The sequence below is a fragment of the Antennarius striatus genome, chromosome 3 (genome assembly GCF_040054535.1).
Source record: "Antennarius striatus isolate MH-2024 chromosome 3, ASM4005453v1, whole genome shotgun sequence".
In the NCBI taxonomy this organism is placed as follows: domain Eukaryota; kingdom Metazoa; phylum Chordata; class Actinopteri; order Lophiiformes; family Antennariidae; genus Antennarius; species Antennarius striatus.
Window position 1 is genome coordinate 2,620,001 of NC_090778.1, and position 19,490 is coordinate 2,639,490.

A 19,490-nucleotide genomic window follows, 5' to 3' on the forward strand; every position below is an offset into this window, starting at 1 on the left:
CCCATTGGCCGCGCGGCGCGGCGCGCAGCGGCCGCGTCAGTTCGCTCCCGCCAGGGCAGGAAGTGGCGCGTCTCCTCACACAAATATCTGCAACCGTTCATACACACACACACACACACACACACGCACACACACACACACACACACACACACACACACACACACACACACACACACACACTGGCCTGACACTTGTTTGTCAGTGTTGTGGTGACCTGAAAGACATAAAACTCGGCCTCACCTGCCGTCCTGACAGAAAGAAATGAAAAATGGAAGAAAATAAATTGAATGGTTGTATTTATCCAGTGATGCGTATTATAAAGTTAGTTTCCGTTTAACGTCACCAATTTTAGGTTATTTTTACTCAAAATCGCTGAATTTTCCGCTGGGAAAAGACACAAAGTGAGGCACGCAGTTCTCCAGCCTCACGGTAGGGGGCGCTGGTGATCCCAGGGATTCCGCCGAGGATTCCTCTTCCTCGACCGTAGAAGACGGGACAGTAAAATACAGCCATTCATTTGTTTTCCCCTCGCCTAGCCTTTTTTTTTTCGCTGCTTTTGTTCAGAAGGAGCGGCGCATGGACTTCAATTATAAGTAAATGTAACATATAAACAAACGTAGGAAATAATATTGCGGGGTTTTTTTTAAATCAAATGTGCTAATTGTGTGTTAGTTTGTATGTGTAAATAATTCTGCTGAGACTTTAAAAAATGACAAGTTGATAATTAAATAGTGAATAAACTAAACTGTAGGTTCGTATTTTTGTAAATCTAATTATGATAAATTCAGTGCCTCACCAACGCACGTCACTGGAAAGACAATAAAGATGTTTGTTGTATGTGTTAACTGGTCATAGTCTCATGTACCAGTATTAGCACTACTAGTATTTCTTGTAACCAGTGGTAGACTGCAGCAATGCCTGTTTAATGACTATTTTCTTTTATCTGCCTTTTTTAACCTTTCAGACGATTTTTTAAATACATTTTATTTCCAAAAAAAACCCACCTAAAGTGTGTTCTTATTTAACAGAACTGGGATTCACTGCTCTTGTGATTCGGTGGTTTTTTGAACCACTCAGCAAATCCTCACAGCACAAAAGATCACTGGTATTTAATCTGCTCTTGTTTACCAGCAATATGTCTGCGCTGAAATCTTGATATTCCTTGATGTGAGTCAAATAGAATTATCTGAAATGACATGTTCCCACAACTGGTTCAAAAAACAAAAATATAACAACAACAGAACATGTTCTAAATTACCTTCTCATGCTCAATTGCAGAAGCAAAGACTCGGCTTTGGGGACCAATGAGCTCGGCTCACTGACAGCCACTCAGAAACAACCCGTGGTCAGTGGTATCCAAACCAGAATAAAGAATCAAGGAAAATCTAACAAAATAAAATAACCCCAGGAAGCATTAAAGCCCAGCTCTCTTTCATGTGATGATAGATAGAGAATAAACCGTTGTGACATACAGCTAGATGGAGCCCAGATACAGAAAGAATGGAGTGTCCTCACCCTCAGGACGTCTCCACTGTAGCCATAACAACAAAAAGCTAATTTAATGAAAACCTAATATTTAGAAAGGTTGGGCCTACATTTCTTTGCTTTTTTTTCCTACAAACTTTGCTATTTAGATGTAAACAAGACCAAAACAAGGTCTTTGATTAAATGTGAGGTTATTTCCAGCGATAAAACCTGAGTAATTCACTAATCAAGAGGTCAATGACATGAAGATTGTCACATCTGGTCCTCAACTAAATATACCTAAATGTAAGTCAATGTAATGTAAAATAAATGTAACTATTTCTTAATGTTAAATAACTTAGAATTTATTACTTATTCAATTTACAAACATTACAGTTGCACAGAAAAATGTTTGATTGTCGCTCTGTTGTATTTGTCAGGTTATTAAACCCACAGATCTCCATCAAGCAAGGATCAAACTATTCAAGCGAATAAAGAAAAATAACATCAAACACAAGTTAGGACATTAACTTTGTTCACAATGTTTTTGTCAGCATTAAAATGGGCTGAATTACTGCATTGTGGGAAATGTAGTTTTGGTCAAACCACACTTTTGACCAATTTATTTTTAGACACTAACCTTTTATGCTCTCGCGGGCCACTTAAAATGATGTGGAGGGCCACATTTGGCCCCCGGGCCTTGAGTTTGACACATGTGACCTGCATGAACAGATTTAGTCCAATCAGTAATGATGAAACCAACTCTTAGATGAGGCATCGGCACCTCCTCCTTCCAGGTACGCTTCAGAGTCTGTGTTGAGATTTAACGATTTCACAATTTATCACGATTGATTACACTTTATTCCCCTGTGTGGAAATTGTTTTTATGGTCTAGTATATGTATTACACATACTGTATATAGACACACAAACGTGCACACACAAAGGCCTATAGGCTGCAGGGTTGCATGAACTGAGACTTCTCCAGATACCAGTTTCATACTGGGTTCCCTGGGGACTGACTTACTGCCCCCCAAAGGTGCATCCAGCACCTGCAGGGCAGCATTTATGTGTAGAGAAGGTCAAATTTATTTCCATTATGATTTTTTTTTTAACTGGGTCAGAATATCAGGTCAAGAATCAGCACAGAGTTGGATTTGGTTCAGGAGGGACTATGGAACTGGCAAATGTCTTTCATTTGCCCTTTAGCAGCGCCCGTGGTCCAGATGGCTGGACTGTCACAACAAGCTAAGTTTTCTGCAGAAAACATGTCACATCCTCTGGGCCCCTTGTGCACCGCATTTTACATTTTCAGCATTTATTCTTGCTGTTTGCGAGCGTGATAAAGGCGTTCTTCGGATTTTTTTTTTCATTCAAAAACATTTAAAAATTTATATATATATATATATATATATATATATATATATATATATATATATATATATATATATATATATATATATAGTTAGTTATATCAGGAGTGTCTTGCTGTTTGCGTGATAAAGGCGTTCTTCAGATATTTTTTTTAATAAAAAAAAATTTTAAATGGAAAAAAAATAATGGAAAAATTATTTAAAAATCAAAAAAATTTATTAAAAATTTAAAAAATTTAAAATAAAAAAATATATCAGGAGCATCTTGCTTATTCAGAGCGTGATTAAGGCGTTATTCATATAATTTTTTTAACAAAAATGTTTTTAAAAATGTAAAAAAAGAAATGTAAAAAATTATTTAAAAATTAAAAAAATTAATTTAAAAAAAATGTAAAAAATTATCAGGAGCATCTTGCTATTTGCGAACGTGATAAAGGCGTTCCTCGGATATTTTTTTTTAATAAAGAACATTTTTTAAAATGTAAAATAAAAAATAAAAAATAATTTAAAATTTTAAAAATTAATTAAAAACTTTAAAAATTAAAAAAAAAAATCATCAGGAGCGTGTTGCTGTTTATGAAAGTGCAGGCAGTCACCTGACCTATAAGTCAGACACTCATGCTTTTGGGGGAATTCCACCTGTGAACTTCTTGCGTCTGTCTCACCACCAGTTGCCCCCTGGAGAAACAACCTTGATCACAGCTGCATGTCGGCCACCAAATGTAACGGTGGGATGAGAAAATATGTCAGGGCCAGATGATCTATTTCTGTTCATTTATGTATTTCTCAGTTCCTAAGCAGTGGAATAAATTCATGCTATGCATTATGGAGGAGTGGCTCTGGCTGAGAACTGAATGTTAATTCTACCCTCTTTTACAGTTTTCCTGAAATTGGGTTCCCACTTCTTCCTGAGGCTTAGCGGCATCAAGATGAATGAATTTCAAGTACGCTTTCAACAAGGATTGTCACAAACTGCTGCACTTAGCAACAAAGGATGCAGATGCTAAGACTCCCATTGAATAGACGGGGGGGGGAACAAAAAGCCCTTATTTCCACATGTCTTATGATGCATGAGCAGCTAAATATAGGCCATTCCTAAAGGTTGTGGGTATAGGGTGAAATCTCTGCCTCTGGTATTACAATACCGTTTCACCAGCCCCCCTTGAGGAGAGCAGCGGAATAAATTCTCTGCAGACGGTGGTCCTTTCCCAAAGTTGAGACAAGCACACTTGAATGAGGTTATATTATTCTAAGCACAGCAAGCAGCTACAATTAAGCTGTACAAACCCGGCCCAATTTGTTGTAGGGAGCCTTCATCTCTGCCTGCAGCTCACGTGCCCGTCTGTGGCTGGCGTGCTGTTTTGGCTCCTGTCGTTCCATTTCTTTTCTTTTTTTCCGTTTTGAGCTGCCACACAAAGAGCAAATGCCACCATCAGTCAATTTCTGCCTCGTGGCCCATAGCAACCAACCACAGGCTCTGGCATCAAACTGTCTCTGACCTTGAAAAGCAGGAACAAAAAACCCAGCCAACCCCTATGAATCATATTTCATCTTCAAAAGATGTCATTTTCAGAATCGCATCAGGAGGTTAAAGCGAAAACTGCACTTGCACTTGATCTGTATTTTACTGTAATGAATAATAATAAAAATAATGATGAATAATGGAGTGGAGCTACTAGATGCACATGCGTGAGGACGTCCAGCCTCCCAGTTGAACGTGTGGGTTCTGGAGTTTGCATTAGATGAGCACGTTTTCATCCCAGCTCCTCTCATACTGATGTTCGACACATGTTTTCACGAGGGATGGAAACCCGGCTCACCAGCATGAGCTGCGGTCGTGGCCCACCAATCAATTCTGACCTCCCTTCTCTTGGGACTAAACTAAACCGCTCCAATTATTTTCCCCACGCTGATGCAAAAATACATTTTTTCACTTGTCTTAACTACATGTTACTCCTCATAAAATAAATCCACATCATAACCATTTTAAGGGGAAGGGGATGAAAATTAGAACAAAACCTTGACCTTGAAAAACTAGGGCAAGGTCAAATTTTTACTTCCATATCTTTTTAGGTACACATCTCTGACACCTGATGAGATATAATGACCTTAACCTTTGGAAATGCCAAATACTTTTTAGCACAATATAGAATTAATTCCTCCGACCATTATGAAAGTAGGTCAGGGTAAAATTTTGAATTCAGGGGTGTCGCGGGGTGCTGCAGTCTCTCACTGCCTTGTTCGACTTGTAATCCCCATCCTATTCCTCATATGTGCACCAGGAATTATGTACGTGGATCATGGTGAGGTTTCACCGCAGAGATGTCACCACTGTGATTTAGTCAGATGTAATATAATGGTCTCTAAATACCCTCCTTCTGAGCAAAAGAAGCGTGGCATTAGTCGTAGCGGTGTCAGGGTGGCATCTAATGTGTGCAGGGCAGAATTGAAAAGCAAAAAAACAATTCACCTCTCCGTTCCATGATGGCTGACCCTGTCTTCTGCTGTCAGCCGGTTCGGGCTGCCATCACAGCGGTGGAACAAACACTGAATATAACGGCGTTCACACAGAGTGATGGAGAGCGTTTCCTCTGTCCTCATGTACAGCATTCCTTATTTTTCATCTCCTTCTCTTCACATTAAGAATCGTGTCCAGGTGAGTGAATGTCTGTTCCTGAATTGTTATGTTGTTTTGTTGGTAAGAAGTAGCAGCTGCAGTATTTAGACATTATTGGTAGAGGTTCTGTTAACGTGAACCTGAAACTTTCTCCTCTGTCCTGCAGGTCGACCGGTTGGGGGTGATTCGTGTCAACCCCCACTTACTCCAAGGTCTTCACGTTGGAGATTTATTTTGAAGAGGTGCTGCATCGGTGCTTCAAGCTGTACAATATCAACAGTGGCGGTCACAACGGTCTGAAGGAGACTGACTTCCTGGGCTCGGTGGAGTTCACGCTGGGACAGTTGGGTCATGTGGGTTCTGTCCCATCATATAATTCCTCTGTAGACCCTCCAGACATTATAAATCCAGACCGGTCAGGGTCTGATTGTAAAATGATGATTTCAGAAAGTTAGCAACCGTTTCACTGTGTGGACCTGGACTGCTTCACTGCGTGAACCTGGACTGTTTCACCGCGTAGACCTGAGGCCTGTAGCATAAAGCTTGATAAACCTAGCCGGGCTTCCTTTGGCTTCACTAACCCAGACATCCACCCTCTGGATTTTCGGTACCATAAAGCCGGCTACCAACTCACTAATTCAATCAGGCATGTCCACTCTAGATGTGCTCACATAAAAAGGGCGGAGGTTGCTGCATGCGACCAATCGCAAACATGCAACAAACCAGTCCGAGCCGCATATTTCACAACGGAAGAGCAAACAATAATAATTAATAAATACGATCAATACAAATCAATAATCCAGGCAAAAAGCAACACAGTTGCAGCTGCCAAACAGAGCAAGGATCTCTGGGAAAACATCATTGACTGCGTCAATGAGGAAGTTAGTGCCATTATAATATTACTTCCCCACTATGACTGCACTTGTGTATCTGACTACAATAACATCTGTGTGTTCATAAATGTGTGTGAACCACATTTTTGGTTATGACATGTGATCGTAGCCCCGTGACTTTATGAACAGCTCTACGTACTGTGTTCTCTAGAGGTTTTCAGCATCGCCAACAGAATACATAAAAGTACCTATGAATCAATCAATCAATCCATGATTTACTGAAACAAATCATTGATTAATGGCATTTTATCTGTGGATTGCTTGTAACCCATCCAACGAGGGATTTAAGGACATCATAATAATTACCAACATCACTAAGAAATATATTAACTGTGGCAAAGAACCTCAGTGCAATGCACACTGTGTGGGGCTGTCAGCGCGGGGTTGGGGTGCGTTCCATTACTGATGTAAGGCTCCAGCAGCTGACAGATGTAATGTAACCCCTCTCCCCAAAACCTCTACCTTTCTACAGTCATTGTTCAGGCAATTCGAACGGACAACAGCGATCTCTAAATATCCTCTCGCGCCTGAGCGCTCTTCGCACAAGCTGTGCACCAAGATCCACTGGGTTCTAATAAAACGGACGGCCCATTTTCCAAGAGAACTGACGAGAACAGCCGTCCCTCCATACACTTTGGACTCATTCCAGTTCGTGTTGAAAGTGTGAATCGGTGAGTTCAAAGAGCCCAGTTATTTCTCAGACTCCTTCAGGTGGAATCAGAACTTCATTTTCAGACACCTCAAACACCAGGGGCAGTTTCCTAATGGGGGACTTGCTAACATTAGCTACAGTGTGTGGCCAGATGTTTCCTTATGGGGACATGCTAAAGTTAGCTACAGTGTTGTTGTGTATCATTGAACTTTATTACTAATGACAGCTTGCTAATGGTAGTTTTGCTGGACTGAAGATGAAGGACCAGACCCAGTCCACTCTGAGACCCAGTCCACTCTGAGACCCTGTCTGCCCTGAGACCCAGTCCACTCTGAGACCCTGTCTGCCCTGAGACCCAGTCCACTCTGAGACCCAGTCTGCCCTGAGAGCCAGTCCACTTTGACATCCAAACTCAGGACTGTTTACTCTGACGGAACCAGATTCAGGAAAAATTTTATTCACTCATTGATCGATTCTTATTGATGACGCCCTTTTTTTAACCTGATTATTAAATTGTTCTGAGTAAAGTCATGTAACCATATGTTGTGTGTAAAGTCACATGATCAAAAGTGACCAATTGGCTGCCGTTTCTGTCCAGCTGCTGTCCCTGGTGGCCTTCATCCTGGAGTTGTGTGTCCAGAGCGACCCCTGCTGTGGCAGCTTCTTCGTCATGGTACTCGTCACCTACGCTGCCGTTCAAATGACACCAGTGCTCCTCATCTTCCTCGTCAGCACCCTCCACACCCGGATGGGCTTCGGCCACTCTCCCCATCTGGTGAGGACCCCCTGCAACACTACACACCGTTACACACACACACACACACACACACACACACACACACACACACACACACATAAGCATGTGTTGCTACGGCGACAAGCATCAAACTCAAACTCATGAGGGAACGCCGCCCGAACAACAGGCAAGCGTATTCTGGGTAGTCCATTGGACAGAAGGTTGTGAGTTGGAGTCCCTCTCCATCCCCCTTGCCTCCATGTCTGGTGGGGGCGGGGCAGACTGCAGGCCAACGGCAGTATGACAATACAACATGAAGCTAGCTGTTTCCCTCAGCTTCCAGTCTTTGTGCTAAGCTAAAGTAGCCACTGTGTTTGTCTTCTTCTTCCTCAGGACCTGTGCTACACCGCCTCCATCGCCCTACTGTTCCTCATCAGCTCCATTGTCTTCGCCTTAGACAACAAGAACTCGAAACTTGAGAAGAGCATTGTGGTGAGAGATGTTCTATCCTTGTCTTCTCACTCCTTCGTCTTTTTAGTTTTGTTCTCTATCCACGTCCCTTTCATTTCAGTCTTTCCTTTTCATTTTTTCTCTTTCATGTCTCTTCCTCTTCCCTCCTCGTCCACACTCTCTTTCCTTCCCTTCTTTCTTCTTCAGGCTGTCGGTTGTCGTTGTTTGATGTCGTTGACGGTCTTCTCCTTCTCTAGGCCTTTGGCTTTTTGGCGACGGTGGCATTCTGTGTAGATGTCGGTCTGATGCTGAAGAAAAAGTGTTTTCCCAGGAAGACCGATGGGATGCTGAAGTCGGGTCATGGTGACCCGGTGAAGGGGGGCGGTGCACTAAAGAAAGAGAAACTGCCCCTCCTGGTGTAATCATTCTGAGAGATCAGGTGACTTTACCCCCTTCCTTTATTTGCTCACAGGAGGCAGAGCTTCATGCTCTGCGCTGCATTTATCAATCTGATCAACTGCCCAATAATCAATGCAGAGACTTCACCAAATGTATTCAAGTTATGTGACCTGTGGACCAATCAGTGTGTCTGTCTGAATGTGAATCTATTAACGCGATGCTCACTCTGGACCGCCTGTCTCCATGTGGAAACGGGTCTCTGTTCCCTCCTTCTGGGACTCTGTTCCCTCGTTCCAAGTCTCTGTTTCGTCGTTCCCTCTGTTCACATCCTGTCGTTTAATAAACAGATTCTCCGTCAACCGTTTGTTGTATTTTTATTGGCTGTTGGCTTCCTGGTTTCACTCAGGTTACCAAACGTAATTGCGTTCGAGGAAGGATCTGATCTGAAGACCACCACTGCAGATGCTACCTTTACCCTGACCCCTAAGTCTAACCTAACCCCTGACCACAACCTCAACCCTAACCCTAACCACCCACCCTTGAAAAGGATGTCCACACCAACTGAAAAGACGCACGTCGTCCATAGGGCAACACCCAGACCAACAACAGAGGCCTAAGGCTTTTGTAGTTTGCCATTTACAACAATCCTTTGCCGGCAAACACACTTGGTCCCCACAAGGCTACCAGGCGATAGACCTGGCACAGCCTGGTGGAGAATACCATGATCAGATCGACTACATCATGGTCAAGAAGTGCTTTCACTCAAGTATGTTACTAACACAGGTGTGAGAGAAGAAGATGCAGAAGACAGGGTTAGATGGAGGCAACTGATTCGCTGTGGTGACCCCTGAAGGGAAAAGCTGAAAGGAAAAGAAGATGTTTTAATAATCCCGAAGGAAATTGCACATATCCACTGCTCAGGCATGTCATAATGAATAAATGAATAAATACTTGGTAAACACCAGAAAGAAAAAAAAGAAACACTGACACCACAGGACATACACTACACTAACAGACACATGGACTTATATACTAAACTATAACTAAAATTTAAACAGTATAAAATTAAATTAAATCCATTTAATCGCGTGCTGACCTCACCACCTCCCCCCCGCTCCTCCTGAGAGAGTCATTGTACCCCCTGATGGCACGAAGGAGGACCTCAGCCTCTCTGTGGAGGTGCTGTGTGACAGCAGTCTGTCGCTGAAGGTGCTTCTCTGCTGGGAGAAGGTGGTGTGTGTGTGTGGGGGGGGGGGGGGGGGCTGGTGTTGTTCATGATGGCCTTAACTTTAGACATGGTCCTGCTCTCCAGAAGTGTATCCACAGAGTCCAGGCTCAGCCCGACCACTGAGCCCGCTCTACGGATGAGTCTGTTCAGACGGTCAATATCTCTTTTCCTGGCCCCCCCACCCCAACACACAATGGCGTATGACAGCACACTGGAGACTACGGACTGATAGAACATGAAAAGGAGCTTAGGACAGACGTTGAAGGAGGCCAGCCTCCTCAGGAAGTACATCCTGCTCTGCCCCTTCTTGTACACACAGTCCGAGTTGAGTGACCAGTCCAGTCTGCTGTCTAGCTGCAGTCCCAGGTACTTATAGTTTCCTACCACCCCCACCTCACTGCCCTCCATGATCACTGGCTGTGGAGAGGGAGGTGCCCGCCGGAAATCCAGCACCATCTCCTTGGTCTTAGGGACGTTGAGCTGGAGCTGGTTCTGTTGGCACCACTCCACGAAGTCAGCCACCAATGCCCTGTACCCCCCCTCATCACCCTCCAGGATACATGCCACTATCGCGGTGTCATTGGAGTACTTCTGTATGTGGCATGTATCCGAGTTGTGCTTGAAGTTGTACTTGAAGGTAGGACAAACTGCTTTTCAAAGGCAGACATTGGGAGTGACCATGACCTTGTCCTGATGTCTTTTTGCCAGAATAAATTGGCATCAACAGCATGGCCACCACAATGAACATAGCTTTGACCCAAATGGCCACAGTGATCAGCAGCCACTCCCGAACGCTAGACCCTTCAGGAAGTGGTCCCATAAAGTAGAGGAGACCCCCAGGGGCTTTGAACCCACTGACCGGACTGTTGTACAGGGTTCCTATGGGGAGGACTTGACTTGATGGTGGATCCTGATAGAACAGGCACGGCTACACTGAAAATCAACTTTATATCACCAGCGGAGTGAAGACTGTTCTGTCCGGGTTCTCCAGCTTGGCTCCAGCAACCCCTGTGACCCACAAACCTGAAGAAGCAACAGTAGGCGAAACGCTTATGGTCTTCTGTTCTACAAGAGGATGGATGGATGAGTTTCGACCAGCGCGGTAGATGGGGATTAGTTGTAAACCAGTGATTGCTTGTTTATCGGGGTTGACTGGTGTCGGTGAGAACGGGTCAGACTGTTGCCCCACTTTTTGTTTCTCAGGGTATTTTTAGCTGTTTGCTCCTTTCTTGTTTCGTTCTCTCTCCATTCCTCTTGTCCCACTTTCACCCTCTCTTCATCTCATCCTTCATTACAGTCATAAAGCCTGAATCAGAGAGGAGGATGGGACTGTTTGTGTGTGTGTGTGTGTGTGTGTGTGTTTGTGTGTGTGTGTGTGTGTGTGTGTGTGTGTGTGTGTGTGTGTGTGTGTGTGTGTGTGTGTGTGTTTGTGTATGTGTGTGTTTTAATAAAAAGCCAAAAGCAGGCTGGTCTATCAGTGCTAGGTTGACATACAGATGCAGCTGCCAGACAGAGAAGACAAAGGTGGAGATGACAGATCTCACAGGTGAAATATGAGCTCCACTGCAGGAAGCAAACAGATAAGCTAGTAGGGCTCACACACACACACACACACACACGCACGCACGCACGCACACACGCACGCACGCACGCACGCACTCACACATTTTATGTTTATTGATGTCTCTTAAAACCCATTTGGTCAAAATTTATGTCTCTAGGGAAATGATTTTGAAAGGGCCTGATGTGGACAGTGATTTTAATCCCCTTTGAAGAATCTATGCGTGTCATTTTTTTTACCTATTGCACAATAATTACGGATCAAATTGGCTGCAGTTTATCAGTGAATTTCCTGTGAATTTGCATTTGGAGGAGAAGGCTGTGAATTTCCAACTACAAAATACTTATAAATCCATTGCATTTATAAGCACTATGTTATTTATTTTATTTATTCTATTAGAAATGACCAAACCTAAAGATTCCAGGGTCACACTTGTCAAAACTATTGTTATAATAATAGGTTTCCTTGAATAGCCAACTGGTTAAAAATTCACGTTTTGGGCTCGTGACTGATTGTGTCGTATCTCTCCTCTCTTTCACTCCTTAATAATTCAGGACCACTGATTTATATTCTGCACATCAGCTGCTGGTAAGTAGGCAGATATGGTGAGCAGACATAGATGTCTGCATTCATTCTCGCGCTTCATTGTTGAGTGCTTAATTGAAATTGCCTGTTGCGTCACAGGAGCGCACCAAGCAATTACTCATCGCTAGAATGAAGATATTTGTCCAGCAGGTCAAGTAGAAAACTAGCACTGCAGGCTGGAGATGAATGAAAAGCTTTCAGGTGGGCCCATAGTGGGAGTTTGCAGCGGTTGACAGTTGCGGCAAATTGTTGGAACTGATATTTAGATCAACAGCTCAGCTTTGAAGAGTTTTGCATTTTTAAGTATTCAAATTTAAATTATCATGCGAAAACTCGATCGTGGACATTTTGAAAGAGGGAATAAACAAGATGCTTCCTCCGAAAGTACATGTTTGCTGCTTCAGCAGCCTGATGGGGGTTAATGCCAGCTAATGTCAGAAAACTCTAATGTGTAAATACTGACAAGAGTCAGTTTGACTCTGATCATAGAGAAACTCATCTCTACAGGTGGAGCGGCTTCAGAAATAACCCGGACAAGTAGGATGAGAGCTTAAAAAGATTGTTAAATAAAGTGGTGTGACCATGCCTTAAAAGTTCAAATGTGTGTTTAAAATAAATAAATAAATACATAAATAAATAAATAAATACGCAACTAAATAAATAGATAAAGAAAGAAAGAAAGATTAAAAATAAAAACTGCTACTATGCCTTAAAAGTTCAAATCTGTGTCTAAAATAAATAAATAAATAAATAAATAAATAGTAAAAACTGCTAAAAAAGATGTAGCAGTAGAAAAAATGACACGTCAGACGACTTAAGTGATCGGTCCTTCAGTCTGTTTCAGTCCACATTAAAACTCATACATAAATGTCCACAGTTGCTGCTGTTCAGTGAACACATTTAATTTATCATCTGCTACAATGAAACTATATTATGTTTAAGAAATGAGAAATGGTTGGTGTTTGTGTTTCATCTCGGAATCATCAGTGCAGGAGAAGATTAGTTTAGTTTAACTGTTTTAATGTAAGTGTAAAGTGTGTGTGACTGGTTGTTCATCTTCTATGTTCTGACACGATGAACAGGCGACTTGTTCAGGGAGTACCCTGGAATCTTTAGGAGGATGGGTGTCATACACATTCACTAAATTATTCTTTAACATTTTAATAAAATAAATTATGTAACAGAATATAAAATTAAGAATATAAAATTAAGAACTTTTTTTCAGGTTTGCTGTGAATTCCACAGCATAGAAGAGCGGACTATTTGTCCTCTTAGTTAAATAAATAAACACATAACTTAAATTAATGAAATTAAATTAATTAAATAAAATAAAATAAATAAACTCTGACCTAAACTCTGTACCGTCTGACGCAGAATTTTGAAGACTTCTTCCTCAATGACAGAGAAGGATGTTGCAGGGCTAATCTGGCTTGTTGTCATGTAGCACCCCCCCCCCCCGACCCAGTCTCTTCTCTGTCCAGGAGACAGATGCATTCTGGGCCCAAAGTTAGACTGCTAGCCCAAACACCAGCTCTGACTCAGGGATCCCTTGGCTGTGTGCTTTCACCCCATCATTACCCCCCAAAGGGGGAGACTGGGTCCTCAGACGCCAGCCGGCTCTGTGCTGCGTGAACCGCTGCGTCAGCTCTGACTCCTTCCTGCCGGGACATGTATGACTGTGAACACGCGTGTTCTGTGTTCCAGAGGGCGGTAAACTCTTCATCCTCCTTTTCTCCCAGTTTGTTTCTATAAAGGAATGATTTTCCTTCTGCACAGAGTGATCCATCATCCACAGATGTTTACTAGCTCTAGGTTTATAGATGTTCTGACTTAATCTTATTGAAGAATGTGTGTGTGTGTGGGGGGGGGGGGGGGTCATGTCCCTGTGCTTATAGAAATTTTTTCACGAGTGTTAATTTATGCAAACAGTACTTGTGCACAGCTGGACAGGGTCATAGTGAACACAATCCCCCCTTCTTATTTCCAGTCATTAGCCATGCTTAACATGTTTAATATGATGCTTAACATGGAGGAGTGTCAATATATATATACAGTATAATATATATATATATATATATATATACACACACACACACACACATATATATATATATATATATATATATATATATATAATATTTTTTTAATTGACTTTTCATTCAAATATTGCTTGAAAAGTCACTGCTGAAGGGTTAATTTAACGTTTCATGCATCATACATGTATGTATGTAACACAGGACCTGCTTTCCTGAATGAGACCAGGTGTGTGACGGATACACAGGTGAGTTGTGAATCAGGATGTGGGTTCACTTCATGGAGCTGCAGGTTTAATGCGTGTTAAATCAGCCACACACCTGTCGTTCTACCAGCTGTTTGCAGCTCTGGTGACACAAAGTGAGATGATAATTAACGCTGCTAGCAGTTAGGAGTAAAAAGCAAACAGAACATTGTGTCAGAAATCATCCTATAGGCAGCATTGTGGTTATTTTAATTTAAATCCTATTGGCTCTTAACGGCTAGTGAGAGTGATGGATGGATTTCTGTCTCAAAACCTCTCTGCTCATTTAATGTCTCGTTAGATTCGGCCTTTATCACGACACACAGAAGCCTCAAAGTGAAGCGTTTTCTGATGTCTTTAAAATCTCAAGTAGAAGCGGATTACATTGTTTTTACTGTCTGTTGTTTGTGCAGAAGCACAGATTTCTGTATCTCTACCAACTTGGTGAAGAAGCAGTGGATGCGTGTAGAAAATCTGGAAATCTCTAGAAAATCTGTGTTTTTTTAGTGATGCTGCTGCTGATTCTGATGATGGTGGCTGTGTTGTTCTCAGACTTACTGTACAAACTCATTTCCATCCATCATCTTGTTTCTTTGTTTATTTCTTCACTTTTCTTTCTATCACGTCCAAAATATGAATCACTTCCTGTCTGATTTCCACCTGTTATTTCCATCCATTTCACAAATTTCAGCGTTTCCAGAATTTCAGATCCAACAAACAAACTTATTTCCACCCAGCGTGTCCAAAGCAAGTCATCCTGTGTTCCATCATGGCTGTTTCTGCTAGAGGAGATAGTGTGGATGACGTCTACTTGAACCCCTGGTTGATTCTGTGTGATTATCCTTCCTTCACCAGACGGACAGAAAGGAGAGGAGGATTAAAAATGGGTCCATCAAAGGTGAGAGGAGAGGAAGGAAAACAATACTAGACAAAGAGCATCCCATAATCCTTTGCTAACCTCATTATAACCTCAAAGAAGGCCATTCCTCTCATCCACGACAGAGAGATGATGGTTCCTTATCGGCGGTGTGGACCTCAAAGCCTTTAGATTAAGGTTTGAACAGAGGACAAGCTGCCATGAACCGTAACAGTCTGGTTAAAATAAATCACGTGGGGTTCGTACGCTCACACGTCGGACCGATGATGGCGTCTCCATAGAGATCTGATGTTGGCCCATTCCGATGTGATCAATGCAGTCAGGAAAATATTGATTCCAGAATTTATTTATTTATTTATTTTCTGTTGCAAAATCATCGCACATCAGCTCAACACTAAACATTTAATCCCATTGGCTGTAGAAATTATATCATTGTTTTTGGTTATAAAACAATAAACCTGGTGAAAACATTGAATATTCATCTCTTTTTCCACTGCCGTTCAGACACATCTATTAGCCAATGGTTCTTATAAAGGGTCATTTTTAAAATAATTAAATGTTTGGCCGTGTGAGGGGAGCACATCTCTGACATAACGCCACCTTAAAAAGCTAATGCTAACATGTTAGCAAACTGCATGTTTGCATGAAATGAAGCTATTTGAGTAATTCCATGTCATTTTTAGATGATAATTTCTCTCTGAGGTTATATAACATCAACTTTGTCCTCTTAAACGTTTTTTTCCTCGATGATCTCCAAGTGCAGGCGATAATCTTGACATTTCACACTATATTTAGTCATCATTGGACTAAAAATAAATAAGTTCTTGCAGATTTAAAAAATATTTGCACGCAGTCCATGAACCAGTGCGGACCTTTTGCGACATTCCACTTAGTGAAGTAGAAATGTAGTAAATCAGTCGTTAAGTTTACAATCCTGGATTGTTTCCATCTTTCACTAGAATAAAGATCCTTTTTCCCGTTTCCCTCCTCTGGTGTGAACACGGCCCACGCTGCAGCTGATTAACAGTTCGCCCAGCAGAATGGCTTGTTGTTAGAGGATCAGTGGCCCTCTGGGGGTGGGGGGGTGGGGATACAGTCGACAGGAGATGGGAAACCACCGCATCTATGTGTAACAACAGATCAATAGTTCACAGTTAAACATACCATCAATCACTTGGACACAGGGGACCAGAGGTCTGGTGCTGGCACCGACCTTCATCCATGATGATGAATAAACTATGACTCCTGGGATCTGAAGGCTCAAAGGGATCCGTCTCGAATTGAGGTGTTCATCGGTGCTGCTTTACCTTCTCATCTTGTTTCTGAATGAACAATGAGATGCAGTGAAGAGTGTGAGAAGAGTGTTCTTTACTGTTCCCGTTCTTTCTCCTCGGTGGTTGATGAAGATCTGGTTGGTGAACAGCGCCATCTATAGATGAATTGGTCACAGGACAGGCGGCGTTCTTCATTTTCCAGTAGTTCTGTATGTATTTTTATATCTTCATTCCTGCTCCACCTGTTCTAATACTTTAAAAGTACCATGTACAACATGTGATGCAACATGATGCAACATTCTGCACGTAGTTTTTTTTAACATTTAATATTTTGTGTGTACTGAACACAATGTTCACAGTATTTTCACTTAAATTTGGGGAGATCCGGCTTTCATAATTTTTTGTGTGTTATTTCTTTTCATTTAATTGAACAGAGCTAAAATATCCACCCATCTTTATGATGACCAGACAATTACAATTGTCTTGTCTTCAAGACAAAGACGCAAAATATGTGACAAAAAAATACCAAAACATGTTAAATAGCAAAAGTCTATTCAATGATGAGCTTCAATGCTCTTTATCAGCCACCCCTGACTGCTCTGGAGTTCTTCATATTTTTATTTTTCCTTGCTTTTCAATTTGTCCCTTGAGAAACACAAGTGATTTATTTCACCTGCTTTTGGTGAAAAATGAAAGTGACATTCGCTGCGATGCAGTGGGGAAAGCGAGACGATCCTGTGTCCCAGTCCAGATCCTTAGGCAGTCCAGCTGCTCCAGGATGGAGGCGCAAAATGAAAATGGACAGTGACAAGAGCAAAAACAATCATAGCAGTGACTGTATGCATCATGTCAAAAACATGGTAATCATTATAGACATTACAAGATAGTCCTCAACTTACGAACGTTTGACTTATGAACATTCGGAGATACAAACAAACTTCCGTTGCCTTATTCGACTATAGTCCTGCAGTTCTGGTTTCTGTAACAACCCCTGTGGGGGCAGCACCTCTGCGTTCACGCAGCTGCCACACTCGTCTCCCCCTCTTGTGTTAGTTTGTTGTTGTCTCTGTTAGCATCTCTCGTACCTTGCATGCTTTACTGTTTATCATGGATCATCTTTTCTTCGAGGATTAAATTATAAAAGGGCAAAACCTAACCCTAATCTAATCTGAATTCAAAACAAATCATTATGGAACTACACATAAGTATTTTAATAAAATTATATTTTTTATTCTTTTTTATTGTACAGTAATGCGGTATTATGTGCTTTTAATGGTCTTTTAGTGATTGTAATAGTCCGATATTTGTGGTGGACAGACATTCAGTGGAGTAAAATGATGTAAAATAATGATGACGTATAATCTTGAACGATTTACTGTCCCTATATTTTATTTTATTATGTTGTTTTTATGTCCTGTTATTGTTTATGGTCAGTCTTAGGGAATCTAACTTAAGTATTTAGAGTAGTAATGACATCTAAATGACCTCAAATGGCCATTATAGCTTGAAATTTAATAAATACCGACTTACGAATATTTCGACTTACAAACATTTGTGTTTGTATGTTGAGGATTAGCTGTATAATTGTATGAGTCGTATTGTGGTTTGTGTGTGTGTATGAATACTTGTCAGTGGCTGTGTTTTAAGTGTGGATTGGGGCTCAACGACCAATCTTCGGATAAAGAGTCTGGCTCTTGGGGCGGGGAATAAAGGCAGATATAAAAGTTTTTAATTTCATACTTTGATTTGTTTAAACATGAAACTAGTTACCACAGCAGCCAAACATTTAACTAGTTCTCACAATTAATATTTCCATCTAATAACTTATTATTTATTACCTCTTTTATCTATTAATTTGATTTCCTTGCATAAACCGAAACAAGAAGAGGCAGGAAAGACTGAAGGGTAGGAAGTACATCGACGTTCACCCCTCCACACCTCATTTGATCGCATTTCAAGCCAAACTACTGCCCCCCTCCCCAGCAAACACAAGCCAGCAATCTGTTTCCAAATAAGAACCAGATTCCAGCAGGATAAAAACGCCAACCCTGGTAGGCGAACCAAACGAAGCTCACGGCGAACACATGGTCTCACCTCTGGGGGGGGTTGCTGGGGCCGACAGAAATGGAAGGCTGCCAGGTAGATACATGTTTTTCTTGGCGTCCAAACATGGAGTGGATGGAGAAGAAGGAGCCTCCTGTGCTGCCAAGACGAGGATTGAATATCAGTGAGAGGAGTCCAACAGGAGTCTCCTGGCTCCTGTGGAGGAGAGGCCGGCATCCAGAGAACAAACCTGAGGTCAGGAAGTGCAGGAGGATCATTTGATCATTAGCTTTAAGACACTCGGAGCCTCAGTTTGCTGGTAAGTACCACACTGGGGTTCAGCTGTCAGACAGATACACATTTTAAATTTAATAAATGTCCAATTGGTTTCAATTCTCTATTTCCCTGAGGTAGAGCCTTAATCAGACAGATACAAATAATTACAGAAGTATGAAGTGTCATTTTCATATATAAGACACTGATGACTATAACAGGAACATCTCCCCCACACATCTGTTAAAGCACACCAAAAGTATCTTTCATTTAGATGTCCTCTGTTTCACCATGATGTCCATTCTCAGTCCGCTGGAGGCCTCAGGTTTCCTCATCACACATCAGGATTGAGTTCCAACCTTATAGCGATGGAGCGGCATGGTGGTGCAGAGGTTTAGCCCCGTTGCCTCACAACAAAGGTTGTGGGTTTGGACCAGGCCTCAACTTGTCTTTTTCAATGAGCGTGGAGGAGATATACGCTTTCAGCAATGAATATAAAAACAGCTTCCTTGTGTCAAATCATCCAGTCAAGCCACCCACCCCCCCCCCCCAAAAAAAAAAAAAACACTTAAATGTAGGAACATGAAGGAAAAACCACTCGAGGATAGTTAAGAATGAAAACATATAATTCATCTTGGAAACTAATATTTCTTTTTTATTTTTAAGTACATGTCTCTCATTGGGAAATGGACTATTCCATTACATTTAAAAAAACTGTTGGATGAAGGTGCCAGCTTCTATTTTATACTATCTAGTGGATGTGAAAAGGTCTAAAGTACTCAAGACA